Source organism: Tursiops truncatus, chromosome 4, assembly GCF_011762595.2.
Source record: "Tursiops truncatus isolate mTurTru1 chromosome 4, mTurTru1.mat.Y, whole genome shotgun sequence".
Classification (NCBI taxonomy): Eukaryota; Metazoa; Chordata; class Mammalia; order Artiodactyla; family Delphinidae; genus Tursiops; species Tursiops truncatus.
The window spans coordinates 66,656,228-66,671,871 of record NC_047037.1 but is presented as its reverse complement, the minus strand read 5'-3'; the positions used below and the strand labels follow the sequence as shown (position 1 = coordinate 66,671,871).

Here is a 15,644-nt window from a genome sequence, read left to right as displayed (position 1 = left end):
CAGGGAAGACTTATGGAATGGTCTAATTCAAAGATTGTGTGGATCTCCCAGGGATGCTAATGTACCTGCTCAGGTATGCTCTTGTAAAGAAGGCTTTCCTCTTTGCCCTGTGTTTGGTGTTCTGCACTTTGAGGGAAGGCAGGAAAAATCCTGCAGGAGGGTGAGGAATCAGACAGCTGGAACTGTAACACCTGGGTTACAAGGGGCCTGCTCTCTGGGTGGGAACAGACCTTAAAGGTAATGAAGTCCAAAAACTAAGGACAGATTTAGAATAGGGACACAGCAGAACCAGAGATGTGTCCCAAGAAAATTATCAGGCAGTGGTGCATTGAGTGAAATGAAGGGATGAGTGATAGAAAGGTGTCCACTGAATGAATCTATGGAACTGCAGGAAGCGCTCTTGAGACATCAGGGGCTAAGTGGTCGCTTGATGGCTATCACATCTGAACTTCAGTTTTCTCACTTATACTAATTCAGACCAAACTGACCTTGCAGAGTTGTTGTCAAATCAAATGCAATAATGGACATGCGAGTAATTTGCAGATTGTTAGGCACTGGACCGACATATGGGGACACTCCTATTACCACTCAGTAAAACCAAAATGCATTATTTTACTAAGTGAAATTTATTTATTACTAAGTGAAATTTATTTATTACTAAGTGAAATTTACTAAGTAATATTTATTTTATAGGATCTTCCTCTCAAAATGATACTGACGTGGTTCATAAGCCAATTTCATTTCAGTCAGTGTTCCAATTACATATACACTTTCTCTTCCTCTTCACATACCACAGGCAGAAGCATCAGGGGATTTTAAAGAACAGTGATCTAGGTATGCCATGAGGATATTATAGCTGACAATATTAGCCCTAGATCAAATCAGCTTGGCTTGCAATGTACACAAATATTTTTTATTCCCAGGATGGTCCTGAACAACCTCTTATGATGACTCTGAGTCACCTCCCTCGTGAGAATAGAAAAGAGCTCTGGGAATGCAAATTTTCTTCCTTGGATTATTATAATGCTCATTAAATTAATTGCCCCACCTATTCCCTTTCGAAGCTCCAATGCTTTGCATTGCCAGACCTGTCTAAAACACAGGTCTGATTACACCCTTCCCTTGCTCAAGAATATTCAGTGCTTCTCCCTGTCTTACAGGACTAAACACAAATTGCTCAACAGAGTATGTAAAGTCCTTAAAATACAGCCTCTGCTCACCTTTTTAAAGTCTGATCTTCAATGACCCCAGTGCTCATATACCATCTCCTGGTCAAACTGGGCTCTGCCCCAGTAAGACACCTGGTTCCCTCCTTCCCTTTATGTTTTCACCCTGTTCCCTTTATCTGTCGTATCACTTGTGGTTTTTAACTGTGTCAGTTTAGTTCAACTGGAATTATGTTTTCCAGAATCCCCTTCTCTACATTGTTCTAAGTTAGGGTTGACCACAGGGAAATGTGCATGAGATTTGGAGGGAAGAAGTGAAGCAGTAGCAATTGCTTTGGGAGGGTCTGTCTAGGCACCTGGGTGCTATTGCAGCTCATGCACCTTATTGCTGATCTGATGGCTCACCTCCTAGGTGGGGGCAGCAGCCAGGCCCACGGCTCCTTCAGCTCCTGCTAGATCCCCTCCTTCAACTTCTTCATGCCCAAAGCCAGGTAAGTATGAAGCTCCATGGCTAAGAGCACCGGCTCCTTCTTCAGGCCACCCATACAGTATGGTTAGATCCACACAGAGATAGTTAAGGGCTGCAGTTTGGCCCCAGGTTGATCTCTTGCATTTCACTTCCAGCATTTCTTTTTTTTTTTTTTTCCGGTATGTGGGCCTCTCACTCTTGCGGCCTCTCCCGTTGCGGAGCACAGGCTCCGGACACGCAGGCCCAGTGGCCATGGCTCATGGGCCCAGCCGCTCCGCGGCATGTGGGATCTTCCCAGACCGGGGCACGAACCCGTGTCCCCTGCATTGACAGGAGGACTCTCAGCCACTGCGCCACCAGGGAAGCCCCACCACTTCCAGCATTTCTTCCTGACTGCCCGCCTAACACAGGCAGGGGCAACAGACTTCCTCACTGGCTCCTTCTCAGGGTCCTTAGTGACTCCCAACTGCCCCTTTTGGGGTTTTCTTTGCCCACCTTCTCCCACAATTGTAAGACTAATCCCTATGATAAATTCCACATTCCATTTCATTCATTCATATCATTTCTGCTTCCCTGGTCGGACCCTAGCTCATACGTCACTCCTCCCCACTAATCTATGTCCAAAACCTGCCTGTCCATCATTTCAAGATTTACTTCAAATACCACTTCCTCATAAACCCCTTCCTGAGTGACACAGTTGCCTCTTCCTTTGAAACGTCAAAATATTTTACCACATATCTTTTAAAAGTTCTGTCATATACTCTTAGACTAATCCAAATATTATATAAGTTGTATTACAACCTCTGGTGCATCTTATCTTTCACAATGATCTATAAATTCTTATTCTTCTGGAGTTGTGTTAGTGTGATTGCATTTTAATCTCCAAATCTCACCAGTGTCTTAACTACAGAAGGATCTCAAAAAATGCTAGTGTCCAAAAGAGTAAATGAATTATCCATTCAACTACTCCCTTTTTAATAACACGGGTAAGGAAAACCCAATGCTACTGTGTATGGTGTAGCCTCACTTATACGGAGACTATTTCTAGAGCCACTTTACTTTTCCGTTCTCTTCCCTTGGAGAAGAGCCTCTCCAATCCGAATCCAATGCTTTTTATTATCTTATACATGGTTCTAATAAAACTCGTTAGCTGGCCCCATAGTCCACAATAGAGCAGCAACAGCTAATTGTATGGAGAATAGATAACTGCTAGAGCAAGACATGCTGAAAGCAAGACGTAATAGCAGACAATGAAAGAGAAAGCAGACAGAAAATTTATGAAAATCCGATTACACAAATTTAAAGTATACCAGTTTGGGGCCATTTAGTATATAGGTAAATGATCTCATCTTAATAAATTCTAAAGGAATTACAGCCCATTCCAATAAACTGTCCTGAGTCACCAACATTTAGTAATGCTACATATTTTAGAATAATCTCCCTCTGAAACTAATTTTTTAAACAAAACATTTAAAAGAAAGTTACATATTGAAATTTCACCATTAAAAAATCCCATAGTAGCTCCCATTCTCAGAAAAAAAGAGGATTTTTATTTTTTATTATGCATTTATTCAACAAATAAGTAGTGAGAGTCAACTATGATTAAGGCACTGTTCTCGTGTGTGTGTGTCTCTGTCTGTGTGTGTGTGTGTGTGTGTGTGTGTGTGTGTGTGTGTGTGTGTGTGTGTACTTTTCCTCCAAGGAAATCATCAAACTTGGGAGAAGTGGGACAATAAAAATTACACCTTTTGAATATCTCATAAAGCAAAAAACTAAATAAATAAATAGCAGTCATTGTAAATCAGCACCACATTGGTTTCTTACAAAAAAGCAAGTAAATGCAGCCAACAAAATAGGACTGAGTTCATAGTTGCCAGCTTCTTGCAGGGCAAAATAAACTGTCAACTAGAATGAAGCTGCTTGCCTTCCCCACACAGCCTTTGCCTCATTTCTCTGCCAAGCATCTCTTCCCGGCAGGGAAGGTCCCTGGAGACTCTACAGGTGTTACAACCCTGTACAGTTTGCTTTGGAAGAAAAATCTGGAGAAAAACACACATAAGAAATACTTGTTTTCATCATCACAGCCCCCAATACACACAAGGAGGCAACTGTGGCACTTTCTAAATTTTCCCCCTGGTTTAATTCACATAGGTTAGAAATAGGATTGAATGAGATAATGAAAATAAAGCACTCAGCACAGGTCCTAGCACACAAGAAGCACTGGATCAATATCAGTGATTATGATTAGAAGGGGTCCTAAACGTGCGGCAAGCTGTGTAAATTAGCCTTAAGTGTTATCTGGGACAAAATTTGAGTCTTTGGCTGTTTTTTCTTTGTCACCCAGAATGCTCTGGGGCCACCACCAGAATATAAAATAATTTTTCAGCAAGCCAGCTTTGGCTGGGGAGAAGGATGGGCAGTGCTGCCTGCAGGGATGTTTGGAGTAGAGGAACAGGGCGGTCCTACAGCACCTTTGCCCCCATGCAGTTCCCCAGGAGTGCCATGCTGAGGGCAAGGTACCAGGATGGATCCTGGAACAAAATTAACATCACTGATTATATGATTGGATTTTTGGCTTTGATTTTTAAAGGAAGTGAATAAAACTAGCACAACTGAAAAACTAAGGAGTATGTAAGTGTAAGCATGTTTGGGGAGGTTGTTTTAGTTCAAAAAATAAAAATAGCTTAAGTGGACTGAGCACTAATTAAATTGCAGGCACTCTGCTAAGTACTCTATAAACATATTTAATCCTAAAACAGTTCTATATCCTTATGCCAATAACACAAACGAGGAAACAGGTTTAGAGATGTGAAGTAATTTTACTATAGCCCAGGGGTAGTAAGTAGCATTACCCTGCCCAGGTTATCTCAGTCTAAAACCCACACGTTTACTACTGTATGCTAATGAAATAATGCAATTTAAAAGGTCACGCATTCATTCACTGATTCAATACATTTATTGAGCTATTCCTTCACAGGAGGCACCGTGAAGTGGGACTAGTAGAGATAAATAAAATATTCAGGGTCACTTCTTACAATCACAGGGCAGTATGGTATAGTGGTTAAGCTTGCCCAAGTTCAAATACTGACTCTACTGTCAACTAAGTCTGTGAGCTTGGGCTCAGTTTTCTCTTCTGTAAAATGGTGATTATAATAGTACCTGCCTCTCTTAAATTTATTCTGAGATTTTGATAAGCTAATATTTGTAAAGCTTATATTATTACGAGCCATGTACGAGCCTGCATATGCATGTGTGTCAGTAAAGACTTCATGGAGGAGTTCTACCTCTTGAGAGAAGAGTTAGGCGCCTTTTAGACTTTTAGAGCCAGAAAGAAGAAATTGATCTAATATGGAATTAAATTTGCCTTTCACACACTCACTCTTCAGGACGGCAGATTTCAGAAACTGGTACCTAAAATCTCATAAAGAAATAGCTCTAGGTCCAGTGTTTTGAGGGACTGATTACATAAAACACCTACACAAGAACTGTAAAATTTCCAGCTGAATTGAATTGATCAACAGCACTTAACATATCCATCTATTACTTAGTGCATTCGGAAAAAATCATGATACCATTTGAGAAAAGGAAAAGGAATCTGATTTTGCCTATTTAGCCTGCTTTTATCTGTTGTTTTGTTGGACATTCTAATGGGAAAGAAAGGCCATGAATGACAGATCAATGAGACTGAACTGTCTTCTCATTTGTCCTTAGGAACCTACATGAGGTCAGCACAGTTTACCTCTTCATCTTAGAAATGAATTCTTCCATTCTCCTTCACTCTCTGTTTGAGGTTCTAAATATGTCAGACCTGGTCATCATTCTACTTTAGTCCTTTCAGTGACTTCCTGCTACATTTTGCATAAAATCCAAACTCCTTACCTTGGCTTGTAAGGTCAGCCTGATCTAGCCCCTGCTTATCTTAGAACCTCAGTTCCAACCCTTCTCTCCCTCTTACCAGGCCCTGCCACCTCAACCATGAACAGATCGACCCTGGCTCCTTCTCAGGCTTTTTTTTTTCTTAGCTCAGACATCACCTTCTCGGAGGTGTCATCCCTGACTACCCTATTTAAAATTGCCTCTCCTCCACAGCCCTCCAACACTGTTGCTGTTGTCACTGTTTTAATCTCAGCCCCTTATTTCTTACCCTGAAATCACTTGTATGTCTTCTGTTTATTTGTTTGTTGTCCATTCACACACACACACACATATATATATATATATATATATTTTTTTTTTTTTTTGGATATCTCTCCCAAACTATTCTTAGTAATGCTAACAGCAAGGAATTACCTTAACACCTCTGCCTCCCGAGGCAATTTTGGATAACTTCTAAATGTATGTACACACTTACATCTACACACATACATATGCATACACATAAATTTATACTTCAATATTCTAAATATATGGTCAATATTCTAAATATATATGCCCACATATATATATGTATATGTGTATAAGTGTATATATATATATGTGTGTGTATATATAACAAATTTTTTATTTCATTATTATATATCTATATAATTCATTTCCTTATCTATTTTTTTCTACTCACTGAGGATAAATAATACTAACATCTATACTTTTATTTATTCATCATTTACTCATGATGCTATTTGCATCATTTAGGCAGATACTATTTGCTAAGACACTATTTTAGGCACCCAGGATACAGCAGTGAGGAAAACAAAGGTCCCTGCCCTTGTAGATTTGACACTCTAGTGGAGCTAAACTAAACAGTTGACAGGCTAAACAAATTAATTAAGTAGTATGTGGAAGCTGATAAGGTGACAACCGCTATGGACAAGAGAAAAAGTTGAGCAGGGTAAGTGAGATCAGGAATGGCAGGAGTGGAGATGGGAATAGATATAGATATTGAGGTCTAGCTAACCAGGAGATAGCAAGAGCAGGCTTATTACCATTTTACAGAAAAGGAAACTAAGTCTGGACAGGCTAAGCAAGCAGTACCTAGGATTCAAACCCAACTCTGACTTCAAAGCCAGCCAACTTTTCACCACCCACTTTATCCATTCAACCCCCAAACCCTGCTACTGTCTCACAATGTAATTGGAAAACTGAAGTTTAATCTTCCAGAAAAGAGCTATTGAGTGTGTATTATCGTTCTCAAGTGTCCATCATTTCTTTAAGTGGAAAAACCACCTATATCTATTTCAATGAGAGTCTAGCTTCTTCCATGTGCACTAAATTAGCTCAAAAGAAGAAAGTAGAAAATGTGCACTCATAATGTTACAGTCCAAATTAAAGCTAAATATTTTATCCCTTTACTGCTTTGCAGAAGATTATGGTAATTAATGGTGATAGAGAGCTTGCTTTATATTTTTTTAAAAAAGCTCTCTTTTTATTTCCCAAACAAAAAATGTCACTGTGCCTAACCCAGGTGTCTGTGTACTCCTCCCACCCCCAAACCTGGATCCAGAGGGAGAAAACAGTTTGCAGGTTGTGGGAATGTAGCAGAATCACATCCTTAAGGACATAGAAAGTGTCTTTATGGATGTGACTCTTAACGCAGTGGTCACTTGTGATTCTCATTGAGGCCAAGGAGGCTGCCGGGTATCTGGATCTGATGATGCTCCACATGCCTGACATGCGGATGCCTCTGTGGAACTAAGAGTATGGATCTACTCTTAGCTTTTCATGGTGTCTCCTAAGTCATTACCTTCCAGGCACAGATTCATAGAACAACATGCCTTAGAGAGGACCTTGTCCAAGTTCCTCACTCTGGAGGTTAGAAAAAGGACTCTTAGAGAAGGAAAAGCCACTAACCAGTATCAGGGCTGTTGCACTGAATGATTGAGGGGGAAAAAGCATAACCTTGGAGTTAGAAATCTAGGGTGCAAGTCCCAACTCCACTATTTGCTGGCTGTGTGACCTTAGAAAATATTTAGCCTCTCAGACTCGGGATGTAGAATGGTGTTGAGAACAATTACTTTGATTACCTCAGATTATTGTAAGAAAAAAATACTTGCGTGCATGTGCGTATATAATAACAAGCATTTTCAGGGCTTAAGATTCTATTAAAAAAAACTGTTAATTTGAATCTAGGTCTTCTACTTTCTAATCCAATATTGATTTGGGCATGCAGTTGAATATCTCTGTAGTTGTTAATCATAATGAAGGTTAAAATCCCCATGTACCAGGCTCTTACCAAATGTTTTGGCACCTGACTGACACCTACCAAAAGCTGGATGAAATGGGTTCTATTATCCCCTTTTTACAGATGATGAGAATAAAGTAGGGATAGACGAAATAACTTGTCTAAGGTCAAATCCAGGGAAGGTGGTCTGATGCTAAAGCCCATGATGTTACACAACCACAATTTTAGGTCACCATAGCATCTAACCATAACTGGCGTAAGGAACTATGTTATCTATGAAAAGAACATTTTCAGAAATGACGGGTTCTCTTTTCTGTTGCCTTTAGCACTGATTGGGAAAAGAGGAAGCCAGTGTCATCATAAGGACTTATGTGTCAGACAGGAAGAAACTACAGGCATCTCCTACATATAAACTAGACATAAAAGGTCACCTGCCCTCATGTCCAATTATATCAAATAATAGCTGGACTGGTATGAATTCTTCACTGCTTTTAGAAAGTGAGATCAAAGCTCACTGCAGCTGCCCACTTCCCTGGAAACTTCCTACTTTCTTTCAGGTAATTTATTTAGGACACTTGACACTGGCCTTGCTGTCAGTATATGCGAGCATGAACTTCAGTGTCATCCTTCATTGTGCTTGCTGCAAAATGTCCTGTATTATTGGGATAAAAATGTCTTTTTCCATGATTGAGCCAGTGATGTTCAATCTTATTAGAGTCTGTGACTCCTTATCATTTGTCTGATTTTGTGACCACAAAATTAAAAAAAAATAAAATAAAGTTACCTTATTAGTCTGTAGAGATGGCCTTTGAAATAATTAATGATATGATAAAGTATGAGAAAACTAGAAAGCCAATGCTGGGCGTACCTGACACAGCATGAATCCATCATCTATTTAACTCAACCTTTTGGGTACAGGGCACTGTGCTAGGCATGGGGCAGGATAAACCATGCCCTCAGCTGCTTGGGTGCTAATCAGGGACTTGGACAAGAAGACAAAGGGACAAATTACTGGCCCACAGTTAAAAAAGAAACGTAAAAAAAATTTTTTTTAACTATAATAGAGAGAGAAAGAATATGTTACAAGCATATAAAGGGTTCTCCAAAACTGGGAAGAATCAAGAAGGGATTGGAGTAGTAGGTTTGGGAAGGAAAGCAGGGGAAAGGAGATGGCACCTGAGGCGGCGTGAGGACACAGGGAGGGGACATTTATGGATCTAGTTATACGAGTCCTGAGCTCTTATGCTGCGCTGTCTAGTAAACATGGGATAGTAGACCGAAGAGCTTTGTGCTCAGGCACGCACATTCTAATTCTCACTAATTGGATAACTGTGGGCAATTCTCTAAGTCTCTCAGAACCTCAGTTCTTTCATCTGTAAAAGGTAGACAATAATATGGACCTGAGAGTTATTTTTATGCTTAAATGAAATGACAGAAATACATGCACCAATGAATACTGATTTCCCTCGCCCTCCTCTGTTTAACCAGAAAATAGATTTCTTGGCATAATACAAGCAGGGTATTTTCTCTTTATTCCCCTTTCAATCTTTAGCCTTGACTTTTACAAAGAGATGTGGCAATAGAATTTCAGAGTTGAAAGGAATCTTAAAAAAAATATAACAAAGTATTGCAGCCGAAGAGCCTTAGAGATGAACTAGACCAGCTGTCTCATACTTTAGGCCCAAAGGTAAAGCGACTTCCCAGGCACAGGCAAGATAATACCAGGATCAGAAAGACAGGATGGGGATGGGTGGGTCATGGGTCCTAATCCAGGTCCTCAGTTCTAGTCCAGGGGCTGCACAATTTCAGGTCTTTCCTAGCTCTGAAATGAAATGCAGAGATGAGTCTCAGCATTGGAGCTTGCTTTGTGCTATGTGATAAGGTCCTGCTACTTAACCTCTCTGAGTCTCAGGTGCCTCAAAGAATACACAGGATTACTGCCAGGACCGAATGAGATGACAAGACATAAAACACTCAGTACAAGCCATGATGGAGTTCACTAAAGGGCAGCTATTAAATTTTGATTTTCACAACTGAACAGACTAATAAACTGAAAGAACTCATGGCAGAAGAAAGAATTCATGTTCATTAAACGCCTCCTATGGAAAAGGCACTGAGAAAGAGACTCAAGCTTCTAGGTAGGCATCAGTGTTCCTGTTTCCCAGCTGAGGAGACCGAGGCACATCTCAACATAATAACTTGCCTGAGGTACCCTCCAGACGCTAAGACTCCACACTGCCGCAGCTGCTAGAGCTAGGCTAGAACATGGTCAGGCTAGAAGGAGGTGTCCTAACAACCTCGTCAGTGCAAACCATGCATTCTCACTTTCAAAAAGGAGAAAAAAAAAAAAAAGAGCAAATCAGTAGCTAACCTGGTTTAATCCCCCAAAATATAAGATACCAAATGTTCTGTAACCTTCCTGTTCTTTGGGGTTTTTATTTCTCCCACAGATCAATTTCCAAAATGAGCAAAGAGCACAGTAGGTGGCTCTCTTTAATATTTCACGGCCAAGACAATAGTGACTCAACAGATCCTACATCTGTGTCACCAGCAAAAGCCTGACCAAGTTGAGCAACAAATGAAACTGTGTGTATATTGGAGATAACCTTTACTTTTTTCTTCTGCTTCTTCCTCTGATTTTCTCCAGCTACATTCTGCTTTTCTAACTGTGCCAGGTAAGATGCCGCTGACTGCCTACCTTTTGGCAAAAGCAAACATATGCTTCCAAAGGCCAAACTCAAGGAGCACAGCGTTTCTCCCCAAACTGCCTTTGCAAGCCTGTCTGCTTGCTGCAAAGCAAAGAAACCTAAAGGCCTGTGGGAAGTCTCAACTGATAAATGGCCCCATTGCCTGGGCCGGAAACAGATCTGTTCATTTTCCTACATAAGCCTGCAGCCGTCAGTTTCCACAGGGAGGATTGAAACTCCAGACCAATGATCAGCATCAGTGGCCTTTCCTGCGAATGCTGCCTCTGTACACTGTTCACTATATTCCATCCTTTCCGACTTCGGAATTGGCAAAAGAAGAGAAAAATGGTATGGTCACTCATGGTATTCGTTCCTCAATCTTAACAGCCTGTGTATTAGCACGAGGATGGCAGAAACAAGAAACCACTCAGAACAGGAAGAAAAACATGACACAATTCTAAGCTTTATGTCTTCATAGTACGCTTACTCCTAGGAATTGAAGGTACATTACTTCAAACACATGTGAGTAGGCAGGCTGCCTTAGAGAGCATCACCCTGAAACTTCCTCTCCTGAGAGCTGGTCCCGCTATAGTTCTCTTAGCAAGGAAATATCCTCTTTGGGACAAAAAGGATACCCTGAAATCACCAAACAAATAAGGTCAACCCAACAACTGAAGTAAATTGTTAAAGATCTCATTGGAGAGACGACAGGGTGTGATGGAAAAGCCCTTAACTAGAAGTCAAAAGCTGTGATCTGTATTCCCAAGGCTGAAACTTATGAACCATGTGACCCTGGGCAACTTCTCATTTCTCTGACTCTTATTCAATTGTTTTCTCAATAAACTGAGATCAACTAAGAAGAAATATCATTTAATGAGCACTTACTCACTACATGTACTTTACATTATTCTACTTAATTTAATCCTCACACGCATCCTTGGGGTAAGCATTTTTTTTTTCACTTTAGAATTGGATAAAACAGAAACTCTAAATGGTGAAATAAATTGCTTAGTATTACCCAGCTACATAGGAATTAGAGCTGAAATCTGAATTTGATGACAAAACCAGCTTTTTTCATACTTTATCATATCATTATATTATCCTTCCACTATTAATATGTCTGCCATGTCCTTCTCTCAAGGCTACTGCAAGTAACAAGGAAGATAATATATATGGAATACACTGTGGAAATTTTAAAGTTTTATATATATATATATATTTGGTAACAAATAATCTCTATAAGGAGAAAGGGTATAACTGAGTATCCTTTCTTTAAAAAACCAGAACTAAAAGGAATTAGCTTTCAATCTCCCATCCCCTTGTTCTGACCTTATTTTGAACATTCTCCTTTTCCCTACAAGTCCCCAGTCTCTCAGGCAGGCGTTCAGATGTATCCTGGCCAGCTCATCACAATGCATGCACACGGAACAGGCTGACGGAAGCAAGCGATCCAATCCTCGGCAAATGTCTGGTACGGGAGCTACCTAAGAGGGTACCACCAAACTCTTTCCTTTCCTCAAGGTGTATCACATCCCTGCTCTGCATACATCAGTAACACAGGCATATGTGATGGACTGTGGAGCAGGTAGCCAACTATAAATACTGCATGCTCAGTTCAGGGACTTATGGCATAGCCAGGAGATGATAGTAAAAACTGTATGAAGTCAATCAGAATAAAATCAATTGTTATGAGCCAGGTGGGGGGTATGTAAAGGACACTATTTCACTTTAAAATACCAATAATGCCAATAATATAGGAAGCCTGGTGAGGGCACAAGTGGATATTTGTGTTTATATGAGGTAAGTGTGTGTCCAAAAGGGACTGAATTTAGCAGCATCACTGTATAATCCAAAAGAAACACACGGGGATCTTGTTGTTTGCCTATATTAGCTGAGAAATATAAAGTTGCTTGTCTGACCTGACACAGGGGGAATAAAAGGCTTAGAACAGTCTGTGACATAGATGAAACTTGCAACTTCTCCTCTTGTCTTTCTACCTCTCATCCAATTCAAGACCCTCTTTGCCGGTAAAGGATGCCTCAGATCGAAGTTTCACAGACCTGAGGCTTGGCCTAAAAACTAGCAGGGCATTGGCATCACTGGGAAACCTTTTATACACCAAGTCAAGCATCTACGATCAAAGTCACATGTAGAGGGCGTTCAGAAAACACTATAAAAGAGCTGTTCAAACTCCAAAGAAGAAAAAAACACATCTAGATTAAAAAAAAAAAAAAGTCACCCTATCTGAAAATTCAGCTTCCTAAAAACCCACTGTCTCCAAGGTTACTATGCAGTAACATTTATAATTGTTGCCATCAATGTCAAACTGAACAGGTGCCAAGCCAGGCACTGTGCTAACCATGTTATTTGAATTATCCCGTTTCATCCTCCCAAGTGCCCTAAGGGCTCATTGTGACCGTGAAAATCTCCATTTTATGGCTGGAAAAAAAACAAAAACAAAAACAAAACTGAGTATCAGAAAGATTGGATAACTTGCCCAAGTTCACACGGCTAATAGGTGGCAGAGCTGGAGTGAAGGCCAGGTAAATCCTTCTTCTCAGCTGGTAGCTAACCTTAGCGGTGTTTCACAATTTCACAACCCGCGGGCGGAGGCAAGACAGACTGGGAACTGGTTCTTAAAGGAAACGGCAGAAGTTTGCTTTTGTGTTTGTGATTTTTCTCTTTAACTCAGCTTCCTTGTTCCCTCCCAGGACTTAGAAGTGACAGGGGGCTATGGCTCCGTGAGGTCAGCTATTCCTGTAAGAGAAGCATCCTATTTCCCACAGGACGACCGGCCCCGCTTCCCCTGGGGCTGGAGAGAGCACTGTACCAAACGAGGTGACTGACGCCCGGACGTCCCTCATCTCTCCACGGACTCTACCAGGAGTCTGACGGACACCCTCGGCGGGGCATCTTTCTGAGAAAACAGGTCAGCGGAAGAGAAAGAGAGGCTGCAAGCAGCCTTTACCCAGGCTGTCACAGGTCCAAGCTGGAAACGACGTGATACCCAGTGGCAACGCTGGGACACACTGCCCCCTTCTATCCTCACCGTTCACAGCAGCACTCCAGAGAGACCAAGGCCGGGGGTATACCGGGGTACATCCCTTAAAGAGCTGGGAGAGGGCTGCAGTGACGCGCAGCACTCACACAACTGCGTTACTTAAATGCCTACAAAGCGAAGACGGGACTCTGGACAGTGGGTTCGAGTCCTGCCCACGGCACTAACTTAGCTGTGATCTATCCCAGCCGCTGCCTTGCTCTGTGCCTCAGTTTGCCCTTCTGTAAAATAGGGTTGAAGGAGACGATGCGTAAGAATCCTTCCACCTTGAGATTCTCTAGATCGGTGATCCCCCGAGCTCTCATCACCGCGCGAGACTCACCTTTCCTGGGAGGCAGAGCGGGAGCAGCGAAGGCGGCGGGGATGGGTGCAGGATCGCCCAGCACCGCGTCTTTCAGTGCGCTTGGCCAAAGCAGAGTCCCGGGGACCCGGATCCGGCCAGTCTTCCAGCAACGAGCCTCTTACTTTCCGCCGCACTTTCTTTTTTCCCCCTTTGGGGCTCCTCCCCTGCCGCTGCGCGATTGGCCGGCGCTGCGCGGCTCCCGCTCCACCCGGCGCCTCGCCAGCCACCAGCGCTTCCCAGAGCGGAGGCCGCGGGGCGGCACCGAGAGCGGCCCCGCCCGCGGCGAGGAGGAGCGGCGCCAGGCCCGCGGTTGGCAAGAGGCTGCGCTAGGCCCTTCGGCCGCCGGCTGGAGCGCGCAGGAAGGGACAGCGTGGGTCCTGCAGCTTGACACCATGCCAGGCGCTCTGGGGAGATGCGTCCCCGGCTATACACATAGACTCACACTTGCGCTCATTGCAACATCCTGGTCTCACAATCGAGATCGCCTTTTCTTTCCTGCTCTGTGTATTTAGCTCTCGTGCTGCACCAAGGCCATAAATCAATTCAGGCCGCAGGATTTGAGCCCCCATCGTGTGCCAAGCCCAGAGCGCGACGGGAAGAAACAGACTCAATCTCGGTGGTCTGGCGCTCCGCTCCGCTACAAAAATGACAGTCATGGGAACAAACTACTGCTCAGGACAGCCAAACGGAACCTGTATTTTCCACTGGTGTATACCCAATGTGCCTAGGAAGGTGCCTGGCACAAAGTAGGCACTCAGTACATGTGCACTGAATGAGTGAATGAATGAAATAATCATTATAGAAGCAAACAATCTCAAAAGAATTACTCCCTTTCATGCACTCCCGTTTCTCCAGATTTCTGAGAGAGCACTCAGCCACCCTCTAACACTCTAGATGGTAGTCTGTATACTCATCCTGAGAAGCTTTACAATGACTGTCAACTCCTTTGCTCAAGAATCTTCTCTTGTTCTCTATCGCTAGTCCATCACGATTTCTTCCTGACTGGCAAGGCCCTTCATCACTTTTCCCCATTTCTGGGACTCCCTAACAAAAGCTATCTACCAAGTTGACTTGTCTCTTCACACATGCTTTACTCCACCACCTCCATGACTTTTCTTCTGCTCTTAGAGTTACCTAATTGAATCGTATTTATTTATTTATCCAAGAAATTGAGATCCAAAGAAAGCAATTAAAGAGACGGGGGGGGGGGGGGAAAGACAGGAAAGAAGAAAAGGTCCTCATGAACTAGTAGGTGGAAGTAGGAGGTACCAGTCTCTAGGTACCAGCTAAAGATGGACAGCAGTGCAAAACTCACACACTGCCCCTGCCCTCAAAGGGTTTAACTCCCCAAGGGAAAATCGCAGTATAATTGAAGCTGTAGCAATGTTCATGTTGTTTCATTTATTGATATCGCTTATGGAAATTAATCCTGAGAAATTATTTGTCTCTGGTTACCTGGCACACAGTACATGCTCACAACATTGTTATTAAGCCAAAAAGGAAACAATATAAAATTTTAAAAGTTTATTGTATGAAGCAGAAGTAAAAGTGCTCTGTAGGGCTTCCCTGGTGGCGCAGTGGTTGAGAGTCCGCCTGCCGATGCAGGGGACACGGGTTCGTGCCCCGGTCCGGGAAGATCTCACATGCCGCGGAGCGGCTGGGCCTGTGAGCCATGGCCGCTGAGCCTGCGCGTCCGGAGCCTGTGCTCCGTAATGGGAGAGGCCACAACAATGAGAGGCCTGCATAACGAAAAAAAAAAAAAAAAAAAAAAAAACTGCTCTTTGATGTATTATTCACTCATTA

At 42.5% G+C, this 15,644-nt stretch overlaps 1 protein-coding gene across 3 annotated transcripts in view; it reads right to left on the bottom strand.

Annotated features, from left to right (window-relative positions):
• IL1RAP (interleukin 1 receptor accessory protein) overlaps positions 1–13,953 on the bottom strand; it is a 124,767-nt gene extending 110,814 nt beyond the window's left edge. For all 3 annotated transcript variants that reach the window (XM_019946220.3, XM_004321203.4, XM_019946219.3), the window contains exon 1: positions 13,821–13,953. The gene's annotated coding sequence lies outside the window, so the exon portion shown is untranslated. The remainder of the gene's footprint in view (positions 1–13,820) is intronic.
• Between the last annotated feature and the right edge of the window lie 1,691 nt (positions 13,954–15,644).